General features: G+C 33.1%; 1 protein-coding gene across 1 annotated transcript in view; it reads left to right on the top strand.

The window, feature by feature from the left end:
- The window catches only part of LOC105211165 (putative mediator of RNA polymerase II transcription subunit 26), a 113,651-nt gene that overhangs the window by 30,365 nt on the left and 65,931 nt on the right, over window positions 1-17,355 (top strand). The window lies entirely within an intron of this gene.

Raw genomic sequence — 17,355 nt, forward strand, 5'->3', positions numbered from 1 at the left:
TCTTATTGTTGTTTCGAAAGAAATTCGTCTGTGACCGCTTATGGCTTTTGGCTGTCGTCTAAAGACCGCAGTGCCGCACATTCACAAGTACTTTTGTCACATTTTATTCCTTTGTAATTAAGTGAGTCGTTACAAACAGAAGTAGTGTGTGTGTGGCGAAATAGTTAATAGTGCGATAGAGTAGTAATTATAGTTGGGTATAAAAGTAATGTCCGCAAGTAAATGAGTCGTAAATGGAATCGGGAGTTTTACTAAAATCTACTCTGGAGCTTTAAGTGAAATTTTAAACAAAATATATCTTCAAAGAATTAGACTACTCTCACTCTCTTTTTATATTATGCTCGAAAATAAAGAACCCACATTTGAGACGTAATCTTACATCTTCGGACAAATCCAATACCTACTCCATACATATCGCCCTTTTCTCTATGGTAAGCCCTTCAAAACCTTTTCGACATGTTCCAGCAGTGTTCCCTTGTTAAAGCAATCAGTTTTGTAAATAGTTTTGAGATGAATTTTCCAGCCCTAAGGTCGAAGTTGAATCATTCGATATAAAAAAAAGACATATATCAGTAGAAGATCGACTACCGTTGGGAAGATATTTAAGAATTTGGGGATTCTTAATACTGACTTTAATGATCTTCTTTTCGTACGGAAGAATATGTTTTAATGACAATATATTCCTGGTATTAACAATCGGTTTTTCAAACACCCTATTTACGATATTAAAGATTTTTATCATTTAAAACTCATTGACACAATTTTATTACTTTTATGAACTAAGATGACTTGTGTAGGCTGTAATGATCATTGTAAAGACGAAAACTCCAATAATCTAATTAATACTATTTAAATTTTAAGTTTAAGTTTAAGTTTAAGATTAAGTTTAAGTTTAAGATTAAGTTTAAGTTTAAGTTTAAGTTTAAGTTTAAGTTTAAGTTTAAGTTTAAGTTTAAGTTTAAGTTTAAGTTTAAGTTTAAGTTTAAGTTTAAGTTTAAGTTTAAGTTTAAGTTTAAGTTTAAGTTTAAGTTTAAGTTTAAGTTTAAGTTTAAGTTTAAGTTTAAGTTTAAGTTTAAGTTTAAGTTTAAGTTTAAGTTTAAGTTTAAGTTTAAGTTTAAGTTTAAGTTTAAGTTTAAGTTTAAGTTTAAGTTTAAGTTTAAGTTTAAGTTTAAGTTTAAGTTTAAGTTTAAGTTTAAGTTTAAGTTTAAGTTTAAGTTTAAGATTAAGTTTAAGTTTAAGTTTAAATGTGATTAAGTTTAAGTTTAAGATTAAGTTTAAGTTTAAGTTTAAGATTAAGTTTAAGTTTAAGTTTAAGTTTAAGTTTAAGTTTAAGTTTAAGTTTAAGTTTAAGTTTAAGTTTAAGTTTAAGTTTAAGTTTAAGTTTAAGTTTAAGTTTAAGTTTAAGTTTAAGTTTAAGTTTAAGTTTAAGTTTAAGTTTAAGTTTAAGTTTAAGTTTAAGTTTAAGTTTAAGTTTAAGTTTAAGTTTAAGTTTAAGTTTAAGATTAAGTTTAAGTTTAAGTTTAAGTTTAAGTTTAAGATTAAGTTTAAGTTTAAGTTTAAATGTGATTTTTCAGTTTACCATTTTTTAAATTTAATTAAAGTTTTCCGTTAAATTTAAGATGAAAATTATATTTAAGTTTAAGTTTACGTTAAGGTTTAAGTTCAATGTTAAGTTAAGGTTCCTGTCCAATTTAAGTTTATGTTTTATAATTTTTTTATTAATTTATAATTTTTTTCACTCAGAAACACTTTAAGCTTGCTACCCCAGCTGCCCTCTTTCATTAGCTATTACGTTGAGCGCACTCTGACCCTCCACATTAACAACGTCTTGCGCCAGTGCATATGCTAAGCTATTCATTGCACTACAATGTTTATGTTTTAAATTAAACGATAAACATTTCTATGGTTTCACAACGCATCGATTTAACGTAAATTACAATTGCCAAGAAAATACGAGCGTTACAAAGAACTTAGGGCAAACGCCAAGGAAAGAAATGCAACGCCACCAGAAGCTCATACGAGTGTGAGTGCCTAAGTGTAGAAGTCAATGCTGATGACTAAGCTAAGAAGCCGCCAAGACACAGACAGCAGCTGGCAGGGAACATCGGGATATAGATATTTATATGGCAGCAAAGGCAGAGAAGGAACAGCTTAGCTGTGAATATATGTAACCTTAGTGTACAACAAATGCAAAATATATCTATAAGCCATATTTCACTTATTTATTCCACCCTCAGTTATTACTGTTGTGTTATTGTTGTTGTTTTATGCTGGAATATTGCATTTCTACTCACTCTTTCTACCGCCGCTGGAATGGCATTACGCCGGCAACTGGATAAGAAATAGTTTAGTGTTGCATGCCAATGTCAGACCGCCTTAGCATGCCATCGACGAAAAATTTTAGTGGCAAGCAACAGCAGCAGCAGCAGCTGAGTAGGAAGCATGCAACAAGGCATGTGGTGGCCGCAGCAAATGAACACTCTACATGCTTTAACTTTATTTATACGCTGCCACACATGTGTGTATGTGTCGCTTTGGTATTGAAAAATAACGTGTAATAATTTGATACGACGACGACGAGAACGATGACGAGTACGTTGAGGACGATGCCACTGGTGTTGATGACGATGACTTCCAACTGTTTTATGTGCGCAGTAAAAATATGAAACAAGTAGCCGCCATCAGCTGTCGAACTACAGCAATAACAACAACCAGCCAACTAACCACTGGTAGTTGCACATATGCCAGAGAGCAAGAGTTATGGCGGTTGCATGCTCATGTATGTGTGTGTGGTGTTAAATATTCTAGCTTCTCGATAAATAGCTGAATGTGGCAGCCGTAGCATAAGTGAAGGCGCTTTAACGGATACTCTATAATCGTCGGTATTAGGGTTCAGTGGGTTGCTGTTTTCTATATAGTTGCTGTATAAATTCAATATTTTAGTTAAACATCGATTTTTCATATAAAAACCTTATAAAAATATTCCGTTGGTCGAAAAAATCTTTTCGATTACGAACCGGTGATTTGGAATGCTATTAAAGATCATCAGACTTTTTAGATATATTCGGTATAATCGGCCTATTAGTGGTGTTCTTCATTTTCATTGGACGATTTTTCATAGCGAGTTTAATATTCAACGATACTTTTACTCGTTGAAATCGTCAGATTAGAACCGAATTCTCATTTGATCGTTTGAATGAAGTTTTTACTTGAAGTGATGTCATCAGGTTGGCTCTACAACCAGGAGTCGGTCTTAGTCTTGGTCTCTACATTACGCACTACGGTGCCGGTTGAAGATTTCATTTTTCAGATTTTATATGCAGATGATTCTTCCATTTGAGTTTATGCCGTTCCTTTTTTGTGTGATTGAGTGTTTTCTTCCTTTCGGACAATATGGCCAAGCCAACGCCGTTGATGTATATCCAATATTCCATCGTATTCATTCGCCCACGCGTAGGGATCCAAAAATATTACGGACAACTTTTTTCCCAAACGCTCTTAAAGAATGCTCATCGTTTTTCGCCATCATTCATAATTCCGCACACTACATCGTGACGGGTATAATGTGCGACTTATAGAGAGTTACTTTGGTTTGGCTCTACGTCTCATCTCTCTCATCCGATATTGGCTACATAATCACTACCTCGAAGTTATAGCTGTCGGCAGTTACGTGGTCTCCTATGGGTTGAGATACATTGCAGGAGGTATTTCGTCTTGTCCTAGTGCACTACCAGATCCAACTGCTTCGCTCCTTTTGCTTGGTTTGAGAATGCTGCACACACGGCCCCGTTGTTGCGGCGACTATATCGATATTGTCGGCATAGGATATTAACTGATGACTCTTGAAGAAGATAGTGTCAGTACGATTAAGGTCTGCAGCGCGAATTGTCTTCTCAAACACTAAATTAAAGACATCGCTCGATAGGGGGTCGCCTTGTCTGAAGCATGTTTGGTATTGAACGACACGGATAGGTCTTTTCAAATTATATACTGACGATGGTGGCAGGACACAACGTCATTTTACATAGCCGTATGAGTTTGTACAGATCCCAAATTCAGACATTAGAGGCGATCCATTTTTGTGCTATTGAAAGCACTTGGAATCGAATAGTCTGATACAGGGATATGAAAAGAAGAAATATGATGTAGTTATATCACCTTCGTGTATTCGTGTTTAAGGAAAAAATCAACCGTCTAAAATATACTTTCAACAAATTTCGAAATTTCGGTACATTTTGTCTCAACGCATTTAAGTAGCTATTTTAATTAGCCACCTAGGTGTTAAAAGAGCTTGCACCGTCACAATTCTCAACCGCAAACATTTTTCAAATACTCGTGCCAGTAAATCGGGTAGTAATTAAATATAAAGGGCGCTTCGCTATTTTGCCTCTATTTCATTTGCCTTGCTTTGTTATTTTTCGTACACAGTAATTAGACAAGATTTTTCAAATGACTCACTAAACATTTTCTTGGCATTATTTCAATTGCAACAACACCACTCACATACACGACCTATGTGTGTGATGCGCTCATACGGCACTCACACGGCAGCTACAATACAATAACAATTTGAAAAATGCAAAATTTATGAAATTAATTTTTGAAATTCTCTAAAATTAAATCGGCTGCGCTTCTCTTTGCTTTGTATGTAAAAATTTCCAATTAATGTGCGCTTTGTTGCGTTGTTATCATGCAACGATTCATCAAAGCGCGCTGACAGATGCGTTGCAGAAAGTGTTGAAATGCCTTTGAAAGGCACGAGTGAGTATACGGAATTATTTCGACGGATGTTGGAATGCGTGTAAAGGGATGTGTGCTTTGTTGGAGTGTAAAATGTAATTGCAAGAAATATTTTACAAGATACTTTGTTGGTTGAAAAATATGTGTATTAAATAAAAGAATTTTTTTATAAAAAAAACAAAAATATTAAAATTTTTTATTTTATTAAATAATTTTTTTTATTTAAAATTAGTTTAAAATAATATTTACTTAATAAAATTTATTATAATAATATAATATTAATTATGTTAATGAAATTTATACCGCTTTGAATACCATAATTGATATGAAAAAATATATATATATATATATACAAAAAAAACAATTATTATTTGTAAAAAATTAAATATAATTTTTTTATTGCAATATATCATATAAAATTAAATATTAAAAAAAATTATTATTATTTAATTTAATAAAATGTTTTTTTTTATCGAAAAAAAATTAAAACCAAAAAATTAAAACCAAAAAATTTTTTACATTAAAAATATTTTTATCAAAAAAATATTTGAATTAAAAATAAAATATAAAAAAGAATTATTATTTGCAAAAAATTAAATATAGTTTTTTTATTTGCAAAATATTTTTTTTTATAAAATTAATTTAAAAAAAATATTTTTTTTTTAATATTTAAAAAAAATTATTATAATTTAATTTAATTAAAAGTTTTTTATCGAAAACAAATTAAAAACCTAAAAACAATTTTTAGATAAAATTATATCTAAAATTTTAGATGAAAAAAATATTTTTATAAAAAGTATTTGAATTATTTACAATTCGAAAACATTTTTTTTTTAATTTGTGAAACCACATAAAATCATTTTCCAGTGATTTTAAGCAGATTTCACGCAGTCCCCTTTAATTGCTCATATCAGTAAGGTCAATTAAGTGCTGCCAGCGCATTGAAAATTTCAGCATGAAATGTCACATACTCAATAACGGTTTACACGAGTATTCAATATTAATATAATGCAGTGAAATATGGCACCATAACGGTTATTATTATGCATCCTGGTGTTGCACAGTTATATGCACACCGATGAGCAGTGGCAATCAACATTAAAAGCGACATAATTGACAGCTCGCATCGGCATACTTCCGTGCAACATAAAGCACTCTGATACGTTTAAATATAAATATACATACATATTTGTAGTAGCAAGTGCCATGCACCAGGTGTTAAGGGTGAAAAGAGCAAAGAAAAAATTAAAAGTGTGACTGAGATTTTAAGTGCGCACCTTTAAAAGCTCGACACATATTTATATGCAGTGATAACCCTGTGAGAAAATTGTCTTTAAAGATTTTTACCACAAATTCATATTTTTTAGGCAATTTTTTTCGGAAATAGTAATTATTAAAGACTATACCTTCGGCATGAACACGTGTCTGAGGAATAGTGAAGTGAAAATTTTTATATGTTAAGTTTCCTACCCGGTCAACTTAGCCTGACAACTTGTTCACAGGACTTTTATCCATTCATATATCTTTGCACATGTATTTATGAAATGAAATTTAATATTGCAATACAACAGGTTGTTGAGCATTAAATAGGCGGAAGTGAATAAAGTGTAGTGTCAGGAGTCAATGAGTGTATCAGTGCTCTGTCACACGGTTAACTGTAAGCAATTCAAAAGGTTATGTTTCAGGTGTCTTAAATTCATTTTAAATCTTCTTTCTACTATATAAAAGGCCCTTATATAAAGAAGTATATACATATGTACGTATACATTTCCAATATTTTTCTGAAATGTTGACAATGAAAATCTGAATAGATGAGTCAGAATTGTGCCTGATTTTTATGAACTAGATTTTTTCTCATAATATTCTTAGTTGAAACGCCGATTTATTTTTTTTTTAATTGATCGAGAAAAAATTGAGTTTTCTTAGTTTGTTAGGCTTAGAATGAGATACGATAACTAATGTTGTCTTTATTTAGGATTTCACAAGATTTATTTGGACCGAATGATTAATTCCCGTCAGGAATAAACTAAATTCTGAAAATTTCGAAATGGTCAAATGGAATCATTGAAGATTTATGAAGAAGGGTTTGGATTTTGCTCCGGATATACAATATGTTGGTGTTGTTATTGTTGTTGTGACATGAAACGTTACTTAAGGGGTTATATACAGTTAGACGGCCGAAAAAAAGTGAATTTTCCAGAATTTTTTCTGACAAAACTTTTGAATTTATTGATCCAAAAATTTATACACATATTATGGTATCTTTTAACTGTATTTTAAGACTTAGTACTAGTAGAAATATTTATTTGAAAAAGAGCTACAGCTGATCTCCAGGAGCTCCTCTCAAAAAAGACGTTTTGCGGTGACCACTATATCTCGGAACTGGATCAACCGAAATTAAAAAACCAAACAGATTTCGTTAAAATAATGTTAAATCTAGTAATTAATCGAAGGAATAAGCAAAATAAAATTTTTTGACAAAATGGCGGTTTCTCAAAACAAAAAATCGATTGTTCACCGAAATTTCGGCCTTAAATTGTTTATAAAAAAAAATATTTATCGGAGAGAAAAAATCTTCGATTAATTCCTAAAAAATATGTTTAAGAAGGTCGTGTTAAAATTTGAGACTAATCGGTCTAGCCGTTTTCGAGTAATGTTGGTCACCGACTTTGAAAACACCATTTTGAGAAAAACGCGTTTAAAGTTTGGACCTTGTACTTCCAAACACTCTGAAACGCCTTTTCAAATTTTTCATTTGCTTGTAGCTTTGAAAATATTCACCGGAACGATATGAAATTTTCTGTGTGTATTCTTAAATATATGTACATTAAGAAAATGAAATAAAAAAAAATCGATTTTTTGAAAATTCTAACTGTATATAACCCCTTAATATGTTTTCAGAAACGCTACAGAGATGTCAATCTTTGGTTAGATATAAAACTGTATTCGTTTCACTTACGTAGACTTGTCTGATAAGGGAATATGTTTCGAATATTTTGGTTTGGTCGAAAGTTCAGTTAATTGTTTTTTAAAGCTATTATCCGGTTCCAAAGCTGTTTCCGCTGCTGACTCGCGTTACTGTATACCAGATCTTTCATGTTTCAAAGAAAATAAATGGCTGAATACTTATATAGTAAACAAATCTATTGGAGAACTTCGAAAAATAAAGACAAGTTAACTACTTTTCCTTAAAGTATTTTGAATATTACACACCTCATATATTTCACAACACTTTCAACTTTGTGGTCCAAATATCACCACTATATAACTACCATTCCAATGCACTCACTCATACTTACTGTTCATTGACTTTGAGCGTCTAATTCTTTGGCTGTTTCCGGCAAACAAAACTCGTTCATTCAACATGCGGACACTGGTCGTCTGACTGCCTCAGCCGAGCTGTCCGAGTCTAGAACTTTGTCCTGCGGCAGTGTGTCACTGCGACACCCTGCCTGCCACGCCACACACGCGTCTGTGTCTCATTGCTCACACTCACTTGTTGCTGTCAAGAATTCTTCCACAGCATATTCACATATGAGCCTGAGTATGTGTGTGTTTGTGGTCCCTCGCCTTGACTTTAATATACTCATCTCGGACGATCGGTATTTTCCTTGTGCCTCCAAACTTGCCGTTTGTTGTCGTCATTGTGGTTGCCTCTCCACATTCGAAGCTGTGTATGTAAATAGTGGTAAGCGTGTTGAACGTGTTGCTTCTGTTGTTGTTGCTGTGAAGTTCATTACTCCGACATGTTTTGTGCGAGTAACTATCGCTGACATATCCTCCTGCTGCTTTTCAACGAAATTTTCCAAGATAAAGTCGGCGCACGTTTTTGCTGTCAGACCGTTCAGTTCGCCTATCAGTTATAATACGGCAAGCGCCTGGCTTGGTTGTATGTGTGTTTGTGTGTGTTCGGTTGCATGCCACACAATGAAGCGCCAAGTGATTGCTGCAGACGATTATCAATAACAAAGTGTAAGCAATGACTTGAAACACAACGGAGATTGCTTGCTAAAGTGACAACAGCAACAACAACAACAATACTGTGTGGCAGTTACAATAAATAGAGCAGAAACTAACGGTGGCAAGTGCAAAAAAACTGATACTCACTGCTTGGGGTGTACTAGTAGTAGCTGTTGTTGTTGTTATTGTTATTGCAACAACGTCATTTGGCCATTGACATTGCTGTCGCAGCCGCTGTTGCAAATTTATGTTGCCAAAGGATAACACGAGTCGCTGACAGCGACACGCATGCACGAACGCATTGCTGCGGCAGAGATTTCATCGTTTGCCCCCAAGCGCTGACTGTGATAGGAGCTGGCAACATAGGAGCTTCTGGCAGAATTTAAAATATTTATTGAAATGTTATTTGATATTTTGGTGGTGATTTAAGGAGTAAAGAGTCTCCACAGCCTTATCTATTTAGGGAGTCCATTTAGATCTTTTCCTCGTAAAGAATTGGATCCAATAAGTTCATAGCCATTCAAATACTCGGCAGTTTAGGACTAGAATCCTAGTTCCACAGCATAATGTCCAGACACCCAACATTTGCTAAGCCTTTCACATACAGGCCTTTAAATTGACTTTATCGAAGTTTTGAAGGTTATAATAAGAAAAGCGGAGTAGTAGTTTCTCCTGGAAGGCCTAAAATCTTGGATTTTTGGATTTTTGCTAAAAAAATACAGTTGGCTAAAATTGCATGAAATTTTTTCTACTAAATGTTTGTAATTGGACAATCATCATTCGTCCAAGTCCTTTTAAAACGTATCTCGAAGACCTCTCTCAAATTTCATCAAAATCGGTTGAGGAGATCTCGAGTTCTGGTGGTCTTCTTGGGGTTCTTCAAACTATATCTAAAAATAAATAAGAATAATAGTCTAGAGATGTTATAGAATTTATTGTGATAATAAAAAATCGAGTTTTTGTGGTGACTCACGGCAAGCTAGAGCTGGTTGGTCGAGCACGAGTTGATGCGATAGATGACCTATCGCCTAGATCTTGTCTTATTTTGACGATGCTTCTAACTTTATTAAGATAGAAACCAGAAAGTACATACGTAATAAGTTTGGGATGAAAACAGATCTCTACAAATATTTTGTTGGGTTAATGTTGACACAAATGTCCAAGATCGATATAGAACGATTTAATCGACCAGTGCTTGACCCTACAGACATCTATTGGAAAACGGCGGTAGCAAAGTTGCAGACCTAATATATACAGACTCATATAAATCTAACGTCATTCTAAACCCCAAACGTAAAGCACGTGAAATTGTGAATGGAAAATTTTGCAAAATTTTATTGTTTCAAACTCATTCGGAAAACTTTTTATTACTCGAAACAATAAACAATTACGTTGGTATAAAAATCAGAGAACATACTCATTTAAGCTATTATAACACTAAATGTTTCGAAAATACTTAGAATCAACATTAAGCTGTTGTAGCAAGTGTAGGCATCACATGCCACACACATTGACCTTCTCGCATTCTCGCCACAGGGCCGTTAGTTCGTGTTTACTCAGCACCAGCAAGCGGCGGCTGTCGTAGATAAATACATTAACTCAATTAATTGCAAAGTAAACCAAAAAATCAATACGAAAATCCCATAAAAATTAGCACAAATTGACGCCATTTACCGCTACGCATGCAACAACAACACACGGTGCTGGGTGCTGACACAGCCGAACGGCATGCGGGGCGTGAATACTTTGTAGATTTGGTAGCCAAGAGTCAAAATAGACCAAGACACGACCACAGGCCATAGAAGGAATCTCAGAATTATCGAAAAATATTTGAAGAATTCGTATGTGAATATGTGTGAGTGTGTCTGTGTTGTTGTGTGGTATCGTGGTGGCAATTGATGACGGGGAGGCGAGTATGTGAGTGAAATCAGGAAACTTTTGGCGTTCTGATGCTGCTGAATCAGAAATTTTTACATACATCTGCATGCAGTCACATACTCATCTGTGTATTGACAGAGGGGCGCCTGGGTCTGCATTTAATTGCTCTTTGTTGGCGATTTTATTTTATTACTCGCTCTTTTTGTATTTTGTGGTGCGGTTGTTGTTGTTTTTTTTAGCTTACGCACATTGTACTTGAGATCATGCAAAATTGGGTATATTTTGGGTTTTGGGTACGTCTACATGTTCTTATATGAAAATATGTGAAAAGTGCAATGTACTACGAGCGCGGCTTGATTAGTCACTGAAAAAAGCACAAAATGGATTTAAGATTAAAAAAAGTGACACTGATTTGTCCAAACCATTACGTTTGTTGTATAGGGTAAGTTCTCTCGGCATCTCTCAGGCACCTTTGGGCATATAAAGTCAAACGGAGACTTAATGGAGAGAGTCTCATTGTGTAAAGAAACTCTTGAAAATTATATAGATCTGTTTCTGGACTCCGGGGTATTTTCTATGATTTTATGTGGAACCAATAAGGCTTACTTATGTACAATTATATCCATTAATATTTTATTAACAGTTCTAGTGCTTACAAAATTTCCAATTTGATTTCAAGGGAGCAATTGACCTCAAATACAGATATTCTATAGCATTTATCAGATCATAGTTTCGATTCTCCTCGAAAGAGCTCGGTGAATATCCGTTTTGAAGTTTGAAATAGAAGATGTTCTTAGACGGATTTAGAGTGTTAAGCAAATTTCTCAGAGTAGTTCTATAGCAACATGATAACATCTGTTTCACAGATAGCTAGAGAGACAGGATAGGATGGTCAGAGATTACGATTGTTACTGAATCCTACTGCACCTCAAAATTGTCGGCTCCTTTCCTCGACGATTGATGAGTCCTTTCGTAACGCTTGATACATGTCATCACAGTTTTGAGTTTCTGAGAATTTTCTATTTTACTTCAAGTTTATACTTTTATCGAACTACTCTTCTTATAAAAGTGCGGTCACCTCAGCTTCTGTGTTTATTCCCGTGCCTGCTAAGCTCTTCGCAGCTTCTTTGCTTATCTGATTGGCGAGCAAATTTTCGAAAATCCACAGCATCCAAGGAAAAATGCGCCTTTCAGACACATCGCATGCTTTGAATAATTCTAAATTTCACTTGTCAAAAATTTAGGCGCAACGCCACATGCGGCAAGAGACTCTCCAACACTTTCTTCACTCTACACAAAAAACTCATTGAGTTATTTTTCGTCGCTTCTTCCTCTTCTCTTCTGATTCTTCCTCCTCTAGAGCACTCTCATGTGTTTGTTTGCTTGGGCGGCATTTTTTAAAAGTATTTTGAAAAAGATGAATCGTTTTTGGCTAGCCAAGCAGCGGTAATTGATGGTGTATGTTTAGCAACAACAACAACAACACGCAACTACAAGCATAAGTACAAGTACTCACCTGTCCGTCTGTCCGTTTGGCTGCCTGTCCGTTGTGCTTAAAATAAATTTCTTCAAGAAAATTTCAAGAAATTAGTTGTTGTTTTAGTCACAGCAAGGTGAATTCGAGTGTGTGTGGTACTCGCTCGTACTTGCTCGTTCTTGTCTTGCGTTTATTTTGAAAATAAAAATTAGCAATTATTTACATTTAAAAATAAACCCATTGCTTGCGCTGCTCAATTGCCTGTGAATGCTCGTTTTATGTATTTCAATTTAATTAACTTGTGAAATTGCTAAATAAATAAAATAAACGCGCAAAATTAACTAAAATACTATCTTGTGAAAATATTTATTTACTAAAATTCTATGTTTTTTCGCGAAATCTTCGCGTTTAGCAACAGGGAACATTAAATTAAATTCTGTGGAAATCTCTTTAGTATTCATATTGTGTAGTTGGGGAAAGTTTTGTGCAATTTCGCTATTTTTATAACGAATTTATTTACAGAATTATATATAGATTTATTAATATGCGTAATTATAAGTAAAATTATAACCAAAATCATTCGAATATTCGAGTGCATCTCCTGGGAACAAATGCAAAATTACATCATATAGAAATGCTTACCTAAAATTACAGATGAAACCATTTGAGATATATTATATTTGAAATCTAACATTCTTGATGTGTTCCAAAACACTTTGTCCAGAATCTTGTTGTTCGAAAAATCTTTACTCTAAACTTTTAGTTTGGATTTTATTTGAAAATATTAAATTTAAAGGATTACTCGTTTCGTTATTCTAAACTAAAATCAGTATGTAGCAGAGATCGAAACACTTTTCTAAAAGATGGTGCTGGGGTCGTCAAGAAGGAGAAGATTCCAGAGTTTTAAGTTATTTGTTAAGACTTAACTATTTTTTCTAATATTAAATAAATTCGTTGAATATTTCGATTCTTTAAAAAGGCCTTAAGGCAGTAGTCTGCTTTACAGGCTTCAAAAAATCGATTTTTTTGTTTTGTTTTAAATCTCTTCCAAAACTATCCAAGAATATGTCTTTAAAATTCCAGAGGGAAATTCGACATATTTTCGAAGCTAGAGCAGTTTTAGTGGCTGAGCGTCAAACAGGTGGGAATGCTCAGGCAAACCTTTAAAACGCGTTTTCTCGAGTTTTCATGTTCACAAGTGTTAAAAAACGGTGCCGGCGATAGCAAAAACAATATATGTCCGATCGAAAAAAAACAAAGTGATCTAGCTTCAGTATTAAATTATCTTCTATTTCAACTAAAAAAGTTGGACAAAAGTATTATTTAAGCTACTTGTTTTACAACTTAAAATCAATTTTTTTTCATAAAAAAGTGAATTTTTTTTTTCAAACTTCGAAAAAATTTGGAATTTTATAACTTCTTCGGTATTTTTTTAGTTCATAAAGAAAAGAAACTTATAAAAATTAAAAAAAAAATGGTTCGACTGTTTCAGATGCATCGCACGACCTCCATCACCGGCACCGATTTATAAGTGCAGACTCCAGGCGCTCCAGAAAAATACTTACAACTTTGAAAAAATTTCAATATTTTTTTAATAATAAGTATTGTTTTTTAAGCTTTAAATATAGTACACTATCGTCTTAAAATTCCGTTTAACGCAATCATTTCCCCCCTTTCAAAAAAAAAAATTGCTAAAAAAACGATTTTTTTCGGCTTCTAAAGCAGACTACTGTCTGTTCTACTGTTAACCCGAATCAACCCACGATTACCATATGGTAACGCAAAAATTTTCCCTACATTTTCTTAAATACAACAATGCTGATTTTTCCGGATTTTCCCGAAAGGTTATATATTGAATATAATGAATCGTAAAATAGACTTACTTTCGTGCTCCGGCGGTCAAAATACATAGTTGTATTTCATTTCAGAAAAATCTGAAACGTAAAATGTTCTGGGCAGTACCGGGTTAACTTGAGTAATGGCTTAGTGAAAGGATCATTGGAAAAATATGTTGGGAACACCTGGAATTCAAAAAAGTTTTAAAAAGATAGCTGATATATATAATGAAATATTAAAAATAATACATTTTTACTTAGAAAATATCGAAAATATATTTAAAAGTTTAGCTATAGTTTAATTAGTTTAAGTCCTGGTCGAAAAAAATTGGATTTATTTAAAAATACCTCGACAGAAACTCTCCAAGACAACTGCTTCCTTCCGGGGAACTATTAATATTAGCTACAGAGGCTGGACCCTTAAGAAAATCGATAAAATCGCATAAATCGTTAAAAAGATAAGAAATTCTATACAAGACCATATTTCTAGCAATATTTATTAGACAGTTTAACAATTTTGACAAGAACCGTTATGTATAATATTGGTGTTCTTGCCGGAGAGTTTCCACAACGCAGCTTGAACTCTTACTATGATGGTTTAGATGGTGCGTGAGGTATTTTTATATAATCAATGAGGGCAAAGGTCACGCTTATTTTTCAGATACGATTATTTTAAGGCATATTGGACTAATGTGGACTAGTGAACCACAAAAATACATAATATACAAACAAATACTCTCTTTGATCGATATTTTTAATAAACTAATAAAATAAATGTTTCGACTAAAGTGCTAGAAAATCAATTTCGTCAAATCATCTCTGCATACAAGTTTCGAGCTGAGCCCCTAAGCTCAACTATTTACATACAAATTTCTCGGCAGCTGACCGATGATGGCTCCAAAATCTAGGTCAATTAAGCGAATTTGCCGCGTCTGCTTTCGGCTGCTAACGGCTGGTTGCCCTATTTGACACCAACAACATTAAGCAACAACAACGTGTGCAGATAATTTTCAACACTGCTGCCAGTGGCATTGAAAGTTGCGCCCACTCTCGTTCATAAGCGCTTCAGCACAAATGCCGAGAGCATGCAGCGATGACGGCAGCAATGGCAGTGGTGTCGCTACACAAATCAAACGAAACCCCCTCTCCGCCACCCTCCAAAAAAGCTGTTGCTTGAAGTGTTTTTGTTGCCACCAACCCGCCGCTAATGTGCAGCATCCCGTGGCGCGACACACAGCAGGCAAATTCATTACACTCACTGCATGCGTTTGCTTGTATGTGTGAGTGTGTGTATGTGTGTGCTTGTTTGCATGAATTTATATCACTTGTCATAATTTTTCGCCTTTTAAAATATTTCTCGAATGTATGCATTTGATATATGATTTGAAATATATATGAGTGTGTATGTGTGTATTTCTGTTGGTTTATTTCATTTTCCCCATCATATTTCATCGAATTCGCACTCTGCTAATGAGCGTCGAGCAACAGGCAATTTATTAACAATCAATCAACATTTCTACTCGAGCTCTTCGGCAGACACACACACACATACATACATCCATGCATACCCTCATATATTTATAGTTGGAGCACTTTTTCGTGTTGAATGTCACTTGGTTTTGTGTTCAGAAATTTGTCTTTGAAAAATTTTGTATATTTTTGGCACGCAGCATAAGAAATGAGTATTCCAATTACTTACCGTTCTACTAATTGGAAGAGTGTTAGGTGCTTGCTAGTGATGACACTCCATGTTGGCTGAATCAAATGCGCATGCCTAAAAGTATGCTACAAAATTTATATTTTTTAAATTATTGAAATGTTCATGATCTATAACGATTTTTTTGGGAACTACTAAGTAAACTTAATAATATTTTCAACTTCAAGCCTTCTTTAACCTTCCAGTTTGGTAACCACATTGCTTGTTTCTTTATAAAAAAAACATTTTTTTGACTTTAAATTTCAAACAACATTCTATAACAAAATAATTCTATTTAACCTTCCTAAGCCCTCCAGTTAGCTACTCTTATATTAATGCGTTTTTATTAAAAAAAAAAATATTTATTAAAAATTGGCAACCTTTAAAAATATTTATTCAACAGTTATTTCTGTTTTTCATAAACGTCAATAAATGTTTCATAAATAAAAAAACAGATAAAATTTCAGTGATCTTAAAAATTGTTTAACTAAAATTTATGAAAAGGTGGCAACTTCCGAAAAAATTTTTATCAATATGACTTCTGTAGCGTTTTAATTTGTTACCTTTTTATTTTCTGTTTTATTACTTTCAAAATTTCAAACAGGTGGCAACTTTGTAATATTTGTTTTTATTATAATTTGTACGAATATTAGATTCCCTGAGTTGTCGCTCTGTTACTTCAGGTCCAGAATATACTCAAATTCCAATAATTTGTTGACTGCCCGCTTCAACAGAAAGTTCCATTTCTCCAACTAATCGTTCTAAAATTTTTTTAAAAATATTTGCAAAAGCACGTACTTTCGTTTAGCGTTCAATACCACCATAACGGTAATCTATTTTTTCACCGCAAATACTTGATTTAACTAATCTTATCAAATATGAATTTAGTACTTGCCGCCATAAAAGACTTGTCATCATAGATAAGACAGTTCTTTTTGCACAAACTAAAGAAAGTAACTCGAAAAACTCGCTACTCGAATTGCAGGTAGAGAAAATTACTTTCTATGTTCGAATCGTTTTGCCGTTATCAGTACGATTTCATCTACAACAAGCGACAATAACAATTTCCTAAATGTTGGGAAGAGAGAAACAATTTTTTTATAAAGTGAAACTGCTTTAGTCACGACAGTATAAATTATAAACTGCAACGAAATTGTGTTGCGCAACTAAATTTCGTCACGTTAGCAATATCAAGAAAGTCTTCGAAATTGATGATTGAACCGGTTCGAATAATTTTTTACGATTGACTTGGATTATTTATTAAAATATTAAGTTAAAATGTTGCCACCTATTTGAAAATTTAAAAAACATAAACTTTTTGTATTAAAAACGGCACAAAATAGCTATCGAACTGAATAGATTTAAGAAAAATATTTTTTGAAATATATTTTGAATTGGGCTGCCACCAGTTTATATTTTAATTCAAATAAATTACTAATATAAATGAAATATTTCAATATGAGCACAAACCTAAACTTCTAATAAGTTTAAAAATGCTGTTAATTTGAGTTGCCAACTGGTTAAATATTTTAAGTAAAACAAAATTATAAAAATAAAGACAGCAATAAGGGTATCAAAGGAAAGTGCTTTAAGAAAGCGAATTTTTTTCATATATACAATTTTTTAAACGATTCTAAATATTTTGAAGTAAAAACAAAACAAACTGTATGTATATATTTTTTCAACTTCTAGTTCTTTATTAATAAAATTATTTAGTTTCCTTTTGTTTTATATAAAAACACATAGCGCTATAAAATATTATTAAAAAT

Source organism: Zeugodacus cucurbitae, chromosome 4 (genome assembly GCF_028554725.1).
Source record: "Zeugodacus cucurbitae isolate PBARC_wt_2022May chromosome 4, idZeuCucr1.2, whole genome shotgun sequence".
NCBI classification, from domain to species: Eukaryota; Metazoa; Arthropoda; class Insecta; order Diptera; family Tephritidae; genus Zeugodacus; species Zeugodacus cucurbitae.